The sequence below is a fragment of the Miniopterus natalensis genome, chromosome 1, assembly GCF_054644295.1.
Source record: "Miniopterus natalensis isolate mMinNat1 chromosome 1, mMinNat1.hap1, whole genome shotgun sequence".
NCBI classification, from domain to species: domain Eukaryota; kingdom Metazoa; phylum Chordata; class Mammalia; order Chiroptera; family Miniopteridae; genus Miniopterus; species Miniopterus natalensis.
In genome coordinates this window covers 132,685,629-132,704,329 of record NC_142081.1, presented here as the reverse complement: position 1 = coordinate 132,704,329, position 18,701 = coordinate 132,685,629, and the positions used below count along the sequence as shown (strand labels likewise).

At 42.4% G+C, this 18,701-nt stretch overlaps 1 long non-coding RNA gene across 1 annotated transcript; it reads right to left on the bottom strand.

The window, feature by feature from the left end:
• Positions 1 to 12,082: 12,082 nt before the first annotated feature.
• LOC148094405 (uncharacterized) lies at positions 12,083 to 18,631 on the bottom strand. The gene is made up of 2 exons (XR_015715850.1): positions 16,570 to 18,631; positions 12,083 to 12,952 (listed from the first exon to the last, which is right to left on the bottom strand). It is a non-coding gene; the product is annotated as an uncharacterized LOC148094405 (long non-coding RNA).
• Between the last annotated feature and the right edge of the window lie 70 nt (positions 18,632 to 18,701).

The window sequence follows — 18,701 nt, the reverse complement described above, 5'->3', positions numbered from 1 at the left end:
CCTCCTAACTGCCTATGTAAACCACTGACCCACATGACCAGTTATCTAAGTTTGATCGCTCTATGACCTTCCTAGGGAGGTACAAGCAATGAGCAGTCTGCCCTCTTGCCTTTACAGTGCAGGAGTGGAGATAGCTGCCAAGAAACCTGACAGGAGGAAGTCACCTGACCTTGACTGGAAAATTCCACAAGTCAGCCTTTTTGCCCAAGCCCACTTTGTACCCAGTTTATAAAAGCTGCCAAGCAGTGCCAGCTCCAGAGCCCGTTCAGAGGGCTTTCCGTTCCACTGTGCTCCTTCCCTTGTGCTCAAGCATAAGCTTATTAAAATCTGTCTGGAAATTTCTCTGGGGTTTCCTCTCAAGTTCTATCTTGAGGAGCCCAAGAACCCCAATGTGGTAACAAGAACAATTCTCAGGTAAATGCTGGAATGGGCCTTAGTCTGGGGCAGCAGGGATGCTTGGGGACTGGCTTGGTCTCATCTACTTTGTGAGAAGTTCCCAGCACTGAGGTGGGAATGTCACCAGTTGCTTGTTCCTAATGGGAGGGTCCAGGATGGTACAATAAAAAGAAACACACCCTCCCAGAAAGTGGGCATCTCTTTCTCTGTCAGCCTTCATGAAAATCTCCACAGTCCTCAGTACTGAAGTTGCCCTCTCATCCACCTGTGCCGGAGCCCCTCTCCTTCAATCACGACACCGTGTCACAGTGACACTCACACCACTATCTCACCACTTTTCAGAGGCCCTGACAGTAACTTTTCCACATTGACACAGCAAGTTACTAGGAGGGAGAGGTTAGAACTGGGGGTCCAGAGCCATAATTTATAGCTACTACATTATTTATATCTCAGAACTTACTGTACTTCATAAGAGATGATCGTGTTAAATCAGTTAGTACAGTGAGATGTCTTCCTCGTAACAGCTTTCATGGTATGCCGGAGCCCTCCAGCAGAGTCAAACAGTCCTGAGGAAGGGGTGAGGATGGAGAAAACACAGACACAAAAAAGATGGGATCGGGAGGACTGCAGCTCCTAACTGCCGCAGCCCCGAGTTTATTTTCTCAGCTCAATATATACAGGCACTGTTGATTGTGCTGAATAGCACCCCGCCCCGCATTTCTTCCCCTTGCCCGATACAAAGTAATTCCTCCAAGGTCCTATGAATGCTTTTTCAGAGTAAACACCCTGCCTCCTGCAGGAGCTCAGGCCTTGGAAAGTATCCTTATCTCGGCTTCTAATGGGAACTTTTGGGGAGGATTGAGTCCTTGGCTTGCTATGTGGCTTAACTATTCTTTAACCCTTCAGGCCGGGGCCAGCTTCCTAATTAGCCTTTCTAGAATTTATGGCTGCAAGCTAAATTAGTATTGCTTTGGTGCCTCAAGGACTGGGTCAAGGAGCAGGAGAGCACCTCTGCAGCTCACCCAGGCAGCTCCTCTGTGCCTGGGGCCACAGCAGCTCATCCACATCTCCCTGGGAGCAGGGGAGCACATCCACAGCTTACCCAGGCACTGTGCCTGGGGCCACAGCAGCTCACCCACATCTCCCTGGGAGCAGGGGAGCACATCAGCAGATCACCCAGGCAGCTCCTCTATGCCTGGGGCCACAGTAGCTCACCCACATCTCCTAGGGAGCAGGGGAGCACTTCTGCAGCTCACCCAGGCAGCTCCTCCGTGCCTGGGGCCACAGCGGCTCCCCACAATGGTAACTATTTCCCGAACAAACATGACATGCTTTCTCATAGCTTCTGATACCATTATAATTAACCTCGTTATTAACAACAGGAAGGGAGCTAAGGAAGGCCAAACAATATAGACATGCCATTGTGCAGCTTTGCCAGGAAGCTGCAGTTTCATACTCTCCAGGAAGCCACCAGCCATCCCTGCAGATGGCTGGGGAAGGGTCTGGACAGGGGGTGAACAGAGGCATGCCCAGTAAAGTCTGGGTGAAACAGGGAAGGTACCTGCCTGTCAGTCACACCTGGTAACCAGTCAATGGCCAGAGTAGGCGTGAAAAATTTGAAAAATGTAATCCCCAAAACAAGGGACCCTCAAAATCATTTGGTCTGGTCCTGCCAAGGCAGCCACAGGCAGGGCTCAAAATTCAATAAATCTAGGAGGTTTTTTTCATAGCTAATTCTTAAGTTCATAATTTTGTATGGCCATGAATGGGACTGTCATCATAAATATCCAAATGGCCCTTGGCAGAAAAAAGGTTTCCAGGCCTAAACAAAAGAACTCACTCTCTCTTGAGCTCTTGGTGCACTCTTGGCTCCTGGCCCCCTTGGTTAACACTCTCTTGGCTCCTGGCCCTTGGGCTTGCTCTTGGTTCTCTTGGGACTCTTACTGAAAGGGGCACACTCTCTTGGCTCCCCTGTATTTGCTCACAAGGCCCACAACCATGTGGACCCCATCACAAGGGACTAATGAACTGCCATTAAACTAATGCTAAACCAGACCCAATTCCAATATGGAATGAAAACTTTGGACACTGGGTGTTTTTTAGCTCTACGGCATCCCCAGCTGCATTTCTTCTAGGACTGGAGTAAGGGAAATGGGACTTTGGAAACCCACGGATGTAATTCCACGCAAATAAAAATCACTCATCCCCCCATGCAAGTCTCAGAAAATTCTTTTTCTCAAGATACTGTAAGGACTCCAACCCCAATACTAAGTGGAAAAAAGGATACCCCACTTCCACTGATAACATTTCCATAAAACTTGAAAAATAATAGAAGACAGAGGTTTGAGGAACCTAATCATTTCACAATACGTGTAAATCAAACCATCATGCTGTACACCTTAAGCTTGGACAGTGATGGATGTCAATTATTTCTAAAATGAAACGGGGGTGGGGAATAACCTTGAAAAATAAAAGAACCCACTCTTCTGAATAAAGCGCTCATGACCATACTGAGTAGGAATCCTAATCCCTTTGCATGGCTTTTAGGGTTCACCCTGTCATGACTCACCATTCCAGGACTTTGCTTTGCAGCAGACCTGCATCATTGGCTCTACCTATGTTGCCCTACAGAATGATGGTAACTTTCCTTCTGAACTTAACCACCCCCTTTTCTCTATAAACACCTCCTTCTCCAGGAACTTTCCCATCCTGCCACTGAGCAGCCACCCTCTCCTCCTGCCTTCCTTTTGATCTCTGCAATTCCATCAGGACTTTGTCACACTATTTCTGTATTATGGTAGAACAGATCCTCTAGCATGTGATCTGCTTGCCTTTGTCTGTGTCAGCATGTCAAGCACAGTAGGAAGCCAACAACCAGCCCATTATGTGAAGCACATATTTCTCAATTATTGCATTAAGGAAAAAAAAATTCCAAAAGTTTAAGCAAATCAAGAACAAAATTAAAAGCCATTTTAACATAAGTAAATATAGAACAACAATCTCTTTCCCATAATTCTGAAACCCAAATGGCTCAAAAAAAGAAAGTTTGGGGTATGTTACAGCAAACTCATTTGATGGTAAAACTTGACCTCAATGGATGTGGGCACTCATAGCCTTCAGGTATCACACTCAGTGTGGACTGTCAGATGTCAGCGTGCAGAAACATTAATGAGTTTGGCTTACGTTCTACAAATCTGAAGGGGTTCAGGGAAAGGACTGATTGGGAACGTAGGTAGGAAGTCCTTTCATTTGCAAACTCCACTCACTTGAGCACCTAACAGTGAAGCAGGAGGAAGCCAGGTCCCTCAGAAAACAGATGAAAGCAGATCAGGGGTCTACCCTAAAGGCCCTCACATGCTCTCACTGAAGTAGTAGGTCAGGCCTTACCTGAATCCATGGATCCTCTTTCCAACCTGGTATTGCCACGCCCTCTCACAGGCTTTGGTGCTACTCCATCTCCCCGCTCGAAGGTCGGCACTGCTACGTTTATGGAAAGTCATCAAAGGTAGAGGCCTTGCAGGGAAACTGGCTCACACAGTTTGGCAACATAATGAAAACACTGTCATATGACAAAGATAATTCCAAGAAACATTAAACCTTGCATCTTCCAAACACACTCCAGAAAACTAATTTCTAGCAAAGTTCCTTCAATTTTAATGATCTTTTATGTCAACTCAGCTAAAGCTTGTAACAACAACTAATAATTAACCACTGGAAACCTTTACTTATACAGGTCCATAAATAAGTATAATTATGACACAATTTCCCTTAGTTGCATTAAAAACTCTCATGTCAAAATGTTTTTGTCCATCACAGTATCTCAATAAACTCAAACTATAGTGAAGTCCAATGACACACCTACCAAATGGGGAAAAGTAAGAAGTATAGTATTACCCAAAACTCTCACAATGCTACTGGGAGTGAAAACTGGAACAGCGACTATGAAACAGCATTTAGCATTACTGAGACAGCAGTTCACTCACCCTGACATGCAGGGATCCCCTGTTTTTCAAAGTTCGCCTTCTGCCACTTCACTTTAGGAGACCTACACAGTACCTGTTTCACTAACCAGAAGAAATTCCAAAGGGATTTTTGTGGTTTTTTTTTGGAAAACTCTTAATCGGATAGCATCCTGCCTTTGTTCTGCAGGACCCATTACAGAGGCAGCAAGCAGGGAGAGCGGCCCCACCAAGCTCCTTTCCTGGGAAACACTCAGTATCTCAGCCTCATGTCACCAGAGCTTTGAGCTGTGTCTGTGAGCATCTATACTCGACTTATTTTGTGCATTCTGGCTTTTATTATGTTAGTGTTATTTTAGGTTTTATGTGTTAATTGGTACAATTTAGTCGGTTATTTTGGGGGTTTGGGACAGCTCAAAAATTTTCCACATGAATTAATGGTAACTGCTTTTTGCTTTATGCCATTTTGGCTTAGAAAAAGTTTCACAGGAACGTTCTACTTTAGGACCATGGGAGAAACCTGTAGATGTCCTGGAAACCAGGACTGGAGCATCAGCACACATATATAACAAGGTTGGCACCATTCCTGAGTCCACCAACCCAGATGTCCACTATCAGAAAATGGATAAATTGTGCACTATTTAAACAATAAACTCAGCAACAAGAACAGATTACAACTACGTGACACAAAAATGTGGGTCAACTAATGCTGAACCAAAATATAAAAATACAAAGGATAAAAACAGTGTTCTTCTAAACAGATATTGTTCAAACAGGTAATACTGGATTGTAGGAGTGTATATAGATGGTAAAACTATATATATAGGAAAGCAAGGAAATACTTTCTGTAAAACAGGAGAGAGATTATATCTAAAGAAGGAGGGAGAGTTATGGCCAATTAATGGCAATTTTAAACTGGGTAATGGTGACACAACTGATTTTTAAATAAATTTTTCTCAGCTGTATTATGTGTTAATGGGATTTTCTACATTAACATATGTCACAAAAATATTTCTTTTAAAGATACGTAGAGAAAAGAAAAAATACTCGGTCACTATCAGGCAATATTATGGAAATGCTACCATCAGCCAACATTTCCTTGTTGATTTAGCAAATTCTAGAATTGTGGGATATTTTAATAAGTTATTTACCATCGAGAACCCAACTACCAAAAGCAAAAACAGCCAAGTGTATGACTGTCACGGCCAACATGGGCTCTCCTCCCATACACTTTCTGGTAGCCAACTACACAGATGAACAATGCTCCAAGACCAGAGGACACCCCAACACATACTCCTTTATTTCTCACCTTTGCTAACAGCACCATTAATTAAACAAGGTTTTGTGAATTAGCATGAAACTAAACTTAGCTTTTTAAAATAAGTAAAATGTTCTACTTCACAAACTCGTAGGATATGACACTCATTCACTATTGAAAGCTAAATGTAATCTTTTTCCATAAATATAGTCATTTGTAAAAGTTCAAATCCTGGAGGCTACAATTTTATTAAAACATAGCAACTTAAATTTAAGTACTTCCCGTGGAAGCCTGAGGTATCTTAAGGACTCTAGGCCCACAACAAAAAAAGGGGGGCAAACGTATTAATGGGACCCACAAACTTCCAGTGACTTTCATCATACATATTAAACCCACATCAATGACCACCTTCACTTCAAAAGCCTTGACAATCTGCACACAGGGCCACCCACTAAGGTCCCAGAGGGAAATGGGGTCACAGGACAGCTCCGTGGTCCTGGCCTGCTTTGCTCCACAGGCTTATCTCCCTGCATCACCCCAAACCTGGTTCCTGGACAGGAACTCCCTCCCTTGGGGTGGGGTGGGGGATAGGTTACTGGGCAGGAGAAGCCATGGGCGCAGGGCAGCAGTCCCATCAGGAGGGACTAAGAGGGTCTGTCACCCAGGCCCTGAAAGGGTTTTCAGGCTGGAGTCCTGGCTCTTGGAGTCTAGCAGCCCCACATGAGGTGGTCTAACGTTACTGGGGGCAGGGATGTGTATCTCGGGGTACAAGAGCGTCAGTAGAGATGTCTCAGGGTACAGGAGCCACAGGAGCAGAGTCTCGGGTTCCCGGATCCGAGGAGAGTGGTCTCAGGGTACGGAAGCCCCAAGAGAGGGGTCTCGGGTTCCAGGAGCCACGGGAGAAAGGCCTCGGGGTAGGCGAGGCCCCTGCGAGGAAGTCTAGTCGTCCGGGAGCGGCAGGAGAGTGGTAAGGGGGAACAGGTGCCCAGAAGAGGGGTCTCGGGTACAAAAGCCGCGGGCGAAGGGTCTCGGGTTTCCGGAGCCCACGGCGAGGGGCATGGGGGGGGAGCTGTGGCGCGGCACCTTCTGCCCAGACGAGACACTGAAGCCTCCCGCCCCCGCCCCGCCACCTACCAGCACCCCCACCGCCCCTCTCCTCCTCCTCCCTCCCTTCCTTCCTTCCGCCAGCCCCACGTCTCACCCCAAACTCAGCCACCACAGAGCAACCGGAACACGCCCACTGCGGCGCCACGTGGCGTGTGAACCCCGCGGGGTCCGCGCTGCGTCTCATTTTTCCAGACGCAATTCGCCGGCCGCGATCCCATTGGTTGGCGCCAACGGGGACGCCCACTCCAATAGGCTGGCGAGGAAAAGGGCGGGCTTCCGCTTTGACGGGGCGGAAACGCGGGGCCGGGGCGGGGCTACAGAAGCCCTGGACAACAACAGGCTCGGGGTGGGCGGGGCACCCGGGCTTACTGACAGCCGAGCCCCAGGCTACTTATGGAGAGTCTGGCAGGGAGTCCTGAGGCTCAGGGCTTTGGGGGTCGGGGAGGCGAAGCAACTGGGTACATTCATATAACAACCCAGTATGATAAAATGTCATGTGTCACCAAACAATGCAATGCAATTCCAATAAAAATCCCAACGGATCAGGAGCTCAAAGTGATCCTGCAATACAGCTGGTGGGAAGGAATCAAGAAAAGGCAAAACAATTTTGAAGAAGGGCAACGTGGGAAACTTGTTTTAGCAGAAATTAAGACAAATCTCCTTAATCAGGACTTTTAGACTTACTGTCTTAAAACTACAAGAAATAGGACAGTGTGTATTAGCGCAGAGAGAGAGTCAAAGAGGCAAAGGAGTGTATAGAAAGCCAGGAATAGACACCTAGAAGGAGGACAGTCAATAAATCTTGTAATTATATGGGTAAGAAATTGAATCGCTACTTCGAATCACTCTGTACCTACCCCAAGGCCATAGTAATGCTATATTTCTTTTACGAATTTGAAGTTTTACTTTTCCCACTTGTGCTTTTAATACACATGGTTTGAATTTTGTTCTGCTTTCTGTAGTAGAAACTGCTCACGATTAAAATGACCTCTGAATACCTTGTTAAATTAGACCCTGCAATTCATGGCACAATGTTCAGGTTGGAGTCAAAGCAGAGAAAGGACCTCCACCCACACATCATGTTTAGCACGTGTTTGCCGATGCCTGAAATACTTTAGCAGCAGATAGAACTGTGTTCCAAATTGAGACAAATGCTTGAAATGCAAATAATCATTTCCTTAAATTTGTGTTGAGAGTAAATGACTTTTATTGAATAATGTTGTGAGGAAAATTATTGACAGGGAAGGGGAGAGCAAGTGTCAGAGGCTATGGGAAAACGGTATCATCACCAGGTGGAAATGACAAAATGAAGAGGCGAAAAATAAAACCTGAAAGCTTCCAAAGACAATATTTATTTGCTTCAGATGTTTCTTTCCTAAAGCTAGCCATTACTCAAGTCGTAAACATTTTGTGTGGTTCCGATATTTTGACAGCAACCACTACTGTTGCCTTGTGAATGACTTGGTAGCTGGTGTAACTAATCCACAGCTCACTCAGTCGGTTAAGACACAGAACTATTGCGTTTGACCTTGTATTTGCTCTGTGGTCATGCATTACAGAGTTCACGTGACAAAGCATTTTGTAACACTTGTAACAGTTTACACTTTGGTCATCGGTTACCAAGTAGAACTTCAATGTGTTCAGAATCACTCCTCGGTTGGGTAAATAGAATGAGCTTCCAGGACAGGCTACATATTTTGCTGCTGTTGAGTTTTGGATAAAAGTTTAGAAACCAGCTCTTCAGACAGAGATTAAAGACTTGTTCTGGACATTTATAGAACCCTTGTTGTATCATCGGTTACAGAAAAGTGAATGGAAAATTGCTGTGCCCTGTAATGCAGTGCTCAGGGGAGCACTCCGGCAAAGATCCCGTCACAAAATGATGGCTCAGCGAAGACTTCCTGCGGGAGTCAAAGGAGACGTTCAGACATGGTGAGTTAGTTACATTCAGACATGGTGAGTTAGTTACATGTGCCGTGTCCGTATTCCCTTCCTGTTGATGCCGCAACAAATGACCATGACCTGCTTGGCTTAAACAGCACAGGTGAATTCTCTCACAGCTCCGGAGGTCAGGAGCCCCTGACTGAAATCAAGGCGTCAGCAAGGGCGGCTTCCTCAGGGAGCTCGAGCCAGAAGCTGTTCTCCTGCCTTTCCCAGCTTCGAGGCCACTCGCATCCCTAGGCTTGTGGCCTCTTCATCCGTCTTTCTTTTGTCCATCCAGTCTTTCTCCAGATGCCCAATTTCTAGGCCTTCTGCTTCCCTGTTTAGTGACCCTTGTAATGACAATGGGCCCACCCAGATGATTCAACATAATCTCTTTATCTTAAAGTCATCTCATTGGCAACCTTAATTCCCCCTGCAGTCTTCATTCCTCCTTGTCTTGTATCATAACATAGTCAGAGGGTCCAGGGATTAGGATGTGGACATATTTGGGGGTCCTTATGCTGCCTACCATAATGTTAAAAATAAATCTTCTTCCTGTATTATGAAATCCCAGGACAGTCTTTAAAAACAAAATATTTCCTTGATACCATTAATGTCTTACTCATCTGTTTTTAAAAATTTAGGGTAAAACTGTCAAGTTTATTGTCTATTGAATTAACATATATATGTATATATATACATATATATATACATATATATGTATATACCTGTCTATATACATATATATAGATATATACACACTTTTTTTTCCTAGCTTTTCCCTCAAGCTTCTTTCTTTAGTTTCATTTACTGATCAAAAATCATTATTTTACAAAATAAATGTGAAGTTTTATTGCCAACTGTTGGTTTTTGGCAAAACATTCTACAATATTCTAGTTTCTTTGTATGAAGGAGTTTTAACATGCTAGAAACAGAAGGAAATGAATATTATAATTGACTTTTCAGACATCACTTTTTCGACCTTTGAAACAAAATACCTGTGAGAGAAAAAATAAACGGGTACATATCAGAGGACACAGAAAAGGAAAAAATACCCATGATGGCATTTACATAGCGTTGTTATGCATTATTGTTTGTGGCAGTGAAATAAATATTCATTAGCGAAATGTCTTTTTAGTGGAAAGAAGCCAGAAGCAATAGCATACTTATACAGCATCAAGCTCCATGGGGGAAAAGCTGTTTTTGTTACTTTTCAATGGATTCTTTTTTAAACTCATAGAACATACTATTTAAGTAGATTGATTTCTACCACCTCTCAACATAGTAATCATTAAAATTACTCTTTTATTGATGATATTGATAGAAAAGGTAAACTATTTACCACTGTGTCTTTTAGATAGTAAGAACTGAATAAATGGTACTTTAAAAGCTTTAAAGCCCAGCCCTGGCCACGTGGCTCAGTTGGTTGGATCATAGTCCCATACACCAAAAAGGTTGTGGGTTTGATTCCCGGGCAGGGCACATGCCTAGGTTACAGGTTCTATTCCTGGTTGGAACTCCTACAGGAGGCAACTGATTGATGTTTCTGTGTCACATCAATGTATTGCTCTCTCTCTAAAATCAATTAAAAAACATAGTTGGAAAAATGGCTTTAAAGCCCAGATTACCAATTACTGCATTATGATGATAATTGCCATTCTAATAATCTAACTTACTCCAAACAGATTTCTTACAGGCTCTACTGATTAGTAAAGAAATCACTTTAGTCCAGCCAGCATGCCTCAACAGTTGAGTATTGACCCATGATCCAGGAGAACTCAGTTGTTTTCCTGGTCAGGGCACATGCCCAGGTTGTGGGATTGATCCTCGCTGGGGGGTTTGCAGGAGGTAGCCAATAAATGACTCTTTCATCATTGATGCTTCTATTTCTCTCTCTCCCTCTCCCTTCCTCTCTTTGAAATCAATAAAAACATATTTAAAAAAACAAAAATGAATTAAAACTTTTGAATATAATCATGTATTCTAAAAAAAAAGACTTACATTCTAAACAGGTGTCTTTCCACAGATTCAGCTCTGAGGCTTCAACAGGAATTGAAACTGTTAGCCTCATCAGCTAGTTATTGACAAAGAGAGGGAGCAAATGGACCCAGGCATCTAATTAAGCCAGATTAACTAGGAAGCTGTAGCTTCCAGGCACTCCAGGGGATAGCTGCATTGCCCTGCAAAGGGGATTAACAACCCTCTGTTTTTCCCAGTGGGCTGGAAGAACTGGCTTTCCAGTCCCCCAGAGGATAACCAGTCCATTCCCCCAGATTACAGGGGATGGAAAGCCAGTAAACAGGAAGAAATTCCTCTGCTGGGTGCATGCCCAGTAGAAGCCAGGTGCCCAGGCATAACTTTGGGCAAGTGCAGTAGGAGCCAAAATGGACACTATAAGGGGGAGGAGTCTAGCCTGCGAAAAGGAGAGGATAAGATTTACAATAGCTAAGATCTGGAAACAGCCCAAATGCCCATCAGGAGACAGGTGGACAAAAAAGCTGTGGGACATTTACACCATGGAATACTACGCAGCTGTAAAAAAGAATGATCTCTAACCCTTTGGGACAGCATGGAGGGACCTGTAGAGTATTATGCTAAGCAAAATAAGCCAGTCAGAAAAAGACAAGTGTCACATGATCTCATTCATATGTGGAAACTAATGAACAAAATAAACAGATGAACAAAACAGATCCAGAAACAGAGAAGCAGGGAACAGACTGAGGATTCTCAGAGGGAAGGCCAGGGTGGGCGGGTGGGAAGAAATTAACCAAAGAATTTATATGCGCTTATGCATGACCCACAGACACAGACAATAGCCTAGTGAAGGCCTGGGGTAGGCGGGGGGGTGGGGAGGGCTAGAGGTCAATGGGGGGGAAAAGAGGACATCTGTAATACTTTCAACAATAAAGAAAACTCTTTGGGAAAAAATTACACTGGAGTGAAAAAATTCAGAAAAAAATTGTATCAAGGGGAAGAATAAAATACTAAACTAAGAAGAAAAAAGATTAGGGCAGGAAACCCCTAGAAGTTAAAGAAAAGGGATTAAAGAGGGGGCAGGCCCAGCACAAGCTAGAAGAGTGAGAAAGAGATTGGTTACTTTGAAAGAAAGCCTGCACTTTCCCAGGCCTGAGGCAAAATAATCAAAGTCTAACAAAGGCCCGGGGTTCATTCATTTGTTCATTTATTCGTTTGCCCATCTGTTCACTCACGTTCTCTCTCTGTAGCAGATGCACAGGCCAAAGCAAGGGCCTGGGTGCAGCAGCACAGTTACCCACTGGGACACAGCCAGGACAGACGCTAAACTAGCCAGAGGGGGACAGAGACTGAGCTGGACTACTGAAGCTGTGGCAGAGATGGAGCTGGACTCAACTGATCTACTGAAGCTTCAGATACCCTGCCCATGCCAGGCTAATGGCACAGCCCCTCTGGGCCCTGGCCCTTCTTCTGGGCTTGGAGAGGACAAGTACGCGTCTCAGGACCCAGAGGTGGACTTCTTCCTCAGAGAGACAGAGCTGAGCCAGCTGGTCCTGGATGAGACATCGGACACCTGGGGGCAGTCCTTTCTTTTTGTTCCAATAAACCTTGCCACAATACCACCCATCCTCCTATGCGTGTATCCTTGAAATGCCTTTCATGCAATGCCTTGAAAGAATCCTGTTTCCACGAGCAACACAACTACCTCTGATTATGGAGATGGGAAAATATTTAAGGACGATCTCCTTCTTTTTCACATGAGAGTCTGTTTCTGGGCACAGTGTTGCGGAATAGATGTAGAGTTTCATGCATTAAAGAGTTCCTTTCAGTTTAAACACTGATCAAACCATTGGCCATGTCAGGGCTGCCTTTGGTTTTTCTTTGAGATGCTGTAGAAATGTTCTCAAATCCTGGCTCCTGACAGTCAGCTTTACTTCAGCCTGCCTTTGTCAAAAATAACTGTACGATGAGACCTCCAACTGAAGTGTCACATCGTTCCCCAAGTTTACTTTTTGTTATCATTATTATTATTATTCATAACAAACTACTTGAATTTGCTTCTTGGCCACCTAGCCTCACCTAACACAAGAGAAACTCTCCAGCAGCCTCATTGTGCTTAGTTATCCTAGAATCCGATGGTTAGAAGGAACACCAGGGCTCATCTAATGTTACTTCCAAAGCCCTTATCTCTCTAGGGTGTTGCTGGCCGAGCATCATTCAGTTTCTGCTCTACTGCCTCTGACCTTATTAGACAGTGATGCAAGTGGTGGGAAACTTTCTTATTATAAACCAAAGTGTATCTTTCTTCAACTTTTTCTATTAGCCTTTAAGTTACCTGCAAGTAACAACAACAAAAAAGCATAATTAAAAAGTACTATACTGTGGAAGACCAAGCATCTCCATTATTTCTGCTTCAGTTCTTTAAATCATCAGTCATATGATATTTACCCCAGAATCCCTCCAGACTCATTGTGAAACTTTTCAGGCTGGCTCCACAAAATTTTCTGGACATTTTCAAATACCTCTTTCAAAATACTCAGATGTTTTATGATATTCTTATGTGGTAGGATGACTTACCTCACCAAATATTTTTTAAGATACAAAAGAAATTGAACTTACATATGTTACACAAGTAATTCATTTCTAGGAATAAACAGAGATTTCATTAGTAGGAAAAATCCACATACAATTTTTTAAATATTTCAGACACTCGATCCAATGGCATGTTTACAGATATGTCACCTGAACTATGTGATATCCATTGTTATTCCCCTTTGCACATAATATACTTACATACCCATAAACAATCAGCATTTCTGACCAATATTAGGTACTAATAATAGCAAATTTAGTATGAATCTATATATTATATCAATAAAAATTTCTTTAACTTTAAAATTCATAATAAAAAAACAAATATTTTAAAGATGAAAAAGACAAAAAGAACATGCTATAAAATTATCAAAATTGTTTGCTTTCAGGGGAGAATCAATAAGCAGCAGCGTGTGGTAAAAGGTATCTTTGTGGGCCTCCTTCCATAGATATAGGAAATTATAGAACTTACCACAACATACCAGCTGTGGAATCTTGTGTCTCCATTTAATGGATAAAGCATACGGAAAATTTAAAAACAACCCTTAAGTATTCCAGGAACTGTGAGACAAGAGCAGAAAGACAACTTTTCTAAAGCCTCACTTTATCCCTGTACTTTTTTATAGACAATGACTGCATTACTAAATCAAGATCTTAGCACTCACCAATGAAATGTGGCTGGACCTTCTACATCCCTGTCTACATAAAAAGTTGCTCGCCTGCTTCCCAGGTCCTTTACACCAGAACCCATGTGGGGCAGAAAAACCAACTTCAACCATGCCCTAAGGCAAGGCATGCCCTTGGCAGAGCAAGAAGATGGGGGGAATCTGGCTTCTTGAATAACTTTATAAGGCAGAAGCAATTGTTTCTGTCTTTCTGGGCCACACGTTATACATTTACCTTATTTTACCCATCATGTGTCTTTGCTGTTACACCAGCAAAGACTTTACCCTTCTTAATACAACAAGTATCCTGAGTTCTGAACTTCCACCCCTTATTTTTCTGTAAGTGGCTTTTGTTCAATTTTCTATTATTATTGTCATAGTTAAAGTTGGAGCTTTTAAAATCTAACCTCAATGTCGTTGGTTGGATTCATTTTCTAGGTGTTGCTGCCAATGTATTCTTGGAAACGCAGACATACAAGAGCACTTGAACTTCTTAAAATGCTCTAAGGGCTTCTTCCTTTCACATTTCACAAAAGAACACAGCTCACCTGATGTATGTGCTTTCAGTATGAATTTGTGACACATTTTTCAAAGCATTCACTGTCAATTCAGTTACCTGTCTGTTGTGGACTGTTTAATGGTGTCCATTTTTCTCAGTCTGATACTTCAGTGGGTCCTAACACACACTGTTCACTGGGGAAGTCTAAACACTAAAGACACACAGGGTCGTCAATCAAGCAGCAAACACTTTCTGAGTTTCTACTAGAGGCAAGTTCTCTGATGGGTGAGAAACACTGAGAGAGGGTGAAACATGGTCCCTCGTATCAAGGAGACTGTGCTCTTCTTAGGGACACAGAACACACTCACCATGTGATAGGAGGTACATGATCACTGCCACTACATTCCAACAAAGGGCTGGAAGAGAGTATTCTAGGGTGAAATTGATGCAAACATTTAAAGCTACCTAAACCCACTCGCAGACCCTCAGTATTCTTTTTCACTCAGTTTGGAACCCTATCCCAGGTACGTGCACTTAACTCCTCATATGTACCCTCTCTCTGGTCCTCACATCACGGATTGTTACCTAAAAGGGTTAAAAACAGCAAAGCCTTTTGTTTGGGGCTTTTTACCTTTTCCTTCCATAGTTCATTTTTCTGCCCTATAGAGGTTTGGGCTCAAATAAGATCATGGTCTAGACAAACATATATGTGCTCTCATAGCTCAGGTAAAAGGTGTCCAGGAAATCCAGGAGTGTGAGAAAGAGAAGTGATATTTTAGATGGTGCGGGCAACTTGGCCTTGCTCGCAGAACCGTCTAAGCTCCTTTCTTCATTACAAGGGGAGCATGTACATGATCAGATCTCATTTACCTCTATGAAGCTTCACTAGAGTTGGCCAATAAGCAGCCCTGGTATGAGGATACAATACAGAAAGATGAGCTATTATTCTCGAGGGAGTTGCAGCCGGGTGCGTGGACAGACATGAGATTCCTGTGGGTTCCGGGAGAGCCCTTGAGAAACATCCTTTGCTGTTGCAGACTGAGATCATTGGTGGCACTTCCCCTGAAATTCTACAGAGCGGCCACCATGTCCTGGAAGCACCTATAGCTACCCGCCTCAGACCCTGTGGCTGAGGCCTGTGCCCTTCAGTGTCAGCTCTCTTAACCTTTCCTCTTCCAGTTCTTCCTCCATCTGTGTAAGCCCCTCTTCCTTTACTAAGCCCTGCAACTCTGGAGCACATACAGTGGCATGGGTTTGCCTGGATGAAGCCTGACAGTCACAGGTGAGAATCCTTAGTGAGATGATGACAGGGGGTAGTGCTGGCCCCTTCGGGCACCCTTCCTCTGCAAAAAATACACACACTGCGCGCAACGCATGGGGAGGGTGGGAGAGATACATCTAATTCTAAATTCCATAACTAACTTAAAGAAAGTAACACAGGAAGGAGGATCTGGACCAGGGCTAAACGGGAGGCTGGACATAAGTCAAGGGTTTAAAAGAGCCAGGACGAGATGCCCGAGAGAAGGCCAAGCAGGGAGGAGCTCACTGGAATATCATGAGGGATATAAGTAGACCCAAGGAAAGAGAAAAAAAAGACAAGAGTAAAATAGGGGCGTTAGCTCAGTTAAGGGAATCAAGTTACTTTTCAGAAATCAGTGTGAAGCCCTCGACAGGAGGCTTAGTTGGTTGGTGTCATCCTGTACACTAAAACTGCATGGCTTCAATTCCTGGTCAGTGCACATGCCCTGGTCGCGGGTTCAAACCCCAGTCAGAGCGCTTATGAGAGGCAAGTGATTGATGGTTCCTGCTCACACTGATATTTCTCTCTCTCTCTCCCCCACCCCTTTCCTCTCTCAAATCAATAAAAATTATATCCTTGGAAGAGGATTTAAAAATAACTCAGAGTGAAAGTAGTTTCAATTTGAAACAGCTTCAACTATCTTGAAAGGATCAGAAATTGTTCTATATGAGGAATCGCAGCATTTCTTTCCCCATCCTAAGGAGCATTGGCTCCTGTGTAGCTCATCAATGTCTGGATGGCAACATCTCAAGTTTCCATTTTTGATCTTCTTTCTTAATTCCATACATAATGTTTTTAAAAATATAAAAACCTAAGTTGTACTGCTGTCTGCCTTCTCTAAGCACTGCAGTGAAATGGACTTTAGAAAAGCTTCAGTGAAGGTGAGAGGAGCCCACCTTAGTGACTTCATCTGATGAAACGTAGGTGACGAAAGTCTCCCAGTCCTGTCTGAATGGTACCATCCCTGAGGAAGCCAGTCACCTAAAATACATGCAGTGTGTACATTTTTTAGGAAAATGTTTAAGATTTGTTCTGAACAGTATTAAAATACCATTCGAACAAAATTTTAAGTCAATCAGGCATGCAGCACATGTTTCTAGAAACTCGTATTCTAAAACAATAACCACCCATTGCATTTGTGTATAAAAAGTCTACTTAGTGACATGAGTTTGCTTTGCAAAGAACTATATTTTCTTATGACGCAAAAACATCTTGAAACCTTACAATTTGAAGAATTTGTTCATTTCCTTATTTGGTATAAAAAAGGCCCAAATAGTAATAGTATTAATTTTTTTCAGAGTCAAAGGATGTCACCTCATTAGAGGAAGAAATGTAGTACAATATAAAGAGTCCATGGGGTTCACATTAATACCATTTACTATGTCAGGTTTTGTGCTTATTCATCAAAATTTCTAGATACCAATTAAAAATAAAGAATATCCTAACATACTCGAAATATATTTCTTTAGTGGAATTAACAAGTAGTTATTTTTTTAAAAAAATACATACATTTTTATTGATTTCAGAGAGGAAAGGAGAGGGAGAAAGAAACATCAATGATGAGAGAGTCACTGATCGGCTGCCTCCTGCACGCCCTCTGCTGGGGATGGAGCCCATAACCCAGGCATGTGCCCTGACCGGGAATCGAACTCTGATCGCCTGGATCCTAGGTCAACACTCAATGGCTGAGCCATGCCCGGCAGGGCAACAAACAGTTATTTTTAAATATTATTTTGTTGATTACAAACAAAGTAGGAATTTTTGCCTATGTTTTTCAATAAGAATTTCATTAAATTGAATAGAAATAGAAGGTCTTGCAACTAAATCTACTAGGAGAAAGCAAGAGAAAAAGTGCCTCTTTTTAAAAATTTCATTATGCTTTATTAATGAAAATAGTAAGTTCACACATTTACTAAAAAGACATGACAAACTGATTGTGTGACCATATGTAAAAATACACATTACAATTACTTAACAAGTGTTCCTCTACTTGTGATTTAATGATCTCATAGCTGGGTTTTCTTTGTTTTTTAAAATAGAGGCTAGTAACTTAGCAAAAATGGATGTACAATTACTTTATGCATTTAGGGATGAGTAATCTGTACTTTCTCACATATCCCTGATCATTTTTTTTGTTTTGTTATAACCACATCAAGTAATGCTCATTGCTTCTATGACTACTATGATGATACATCATGATTTTAATGAACTGACATCACAGTTTCCTTAGAGTATTTGGAAAAAGTAGTTAAAACACAAAATGTCCCTATGTCTTCTATTAATGCAAGAAAATGTGTGCTGTCTGGTGACATACAAAAAAGCTCTAGGTCAACCACAAACAGCATCTCCATTTAGATTTCCTTCATACATTGTGAATTACAACGTCCTCAATCTTTAACGGAAAAGTAGATATTAGTGAAACCCAGTTTATAGACCGGAGCTCACAGGTCTTTAAGGTAGTAAGAATCAACCCATCATTTCACACACAGACCAGGAAGAAAAACAAAACAGCATAAAGTAACATGAGAATGGAATCACACTTCTCAAAGTATCTCAAATACTGTCAATATAAAATAGGATACATTCTAAGTCATTGTACATATCCAAACATCCATCCCCTTGATATTTTGAAGCACAGTATTAAAAAATTATCTAGTTTTTAAAACTTGAAAAAATTCTCTAGAGTAAGTTTTCTGATTTAGACTAATACTTGAAAACTATTATTAACATTCAACTTTGAAATCTCTGATATTTTAAAATTAATTTTCTGTTACATACTCTAAATTTTTTTACATTTTTAGAGAGACTTTCAGGCATAAATTATTTGGGCTTTTGTGAAGTGTATATTGTGGACAAAAGATTTTCATTCTATGCTTTGAACATAGAGATCCACCACAGTGTGAATTCCCTGATAGACAGTGAGGGTGCAGGTTCAGGTACATGGTTTCCTACAATCTTCCTTTCTAAGGTTTTATTTTACTATGAATTCTCACACATCGAATAAGCTTTGAATGCTGAAACAAGGGTT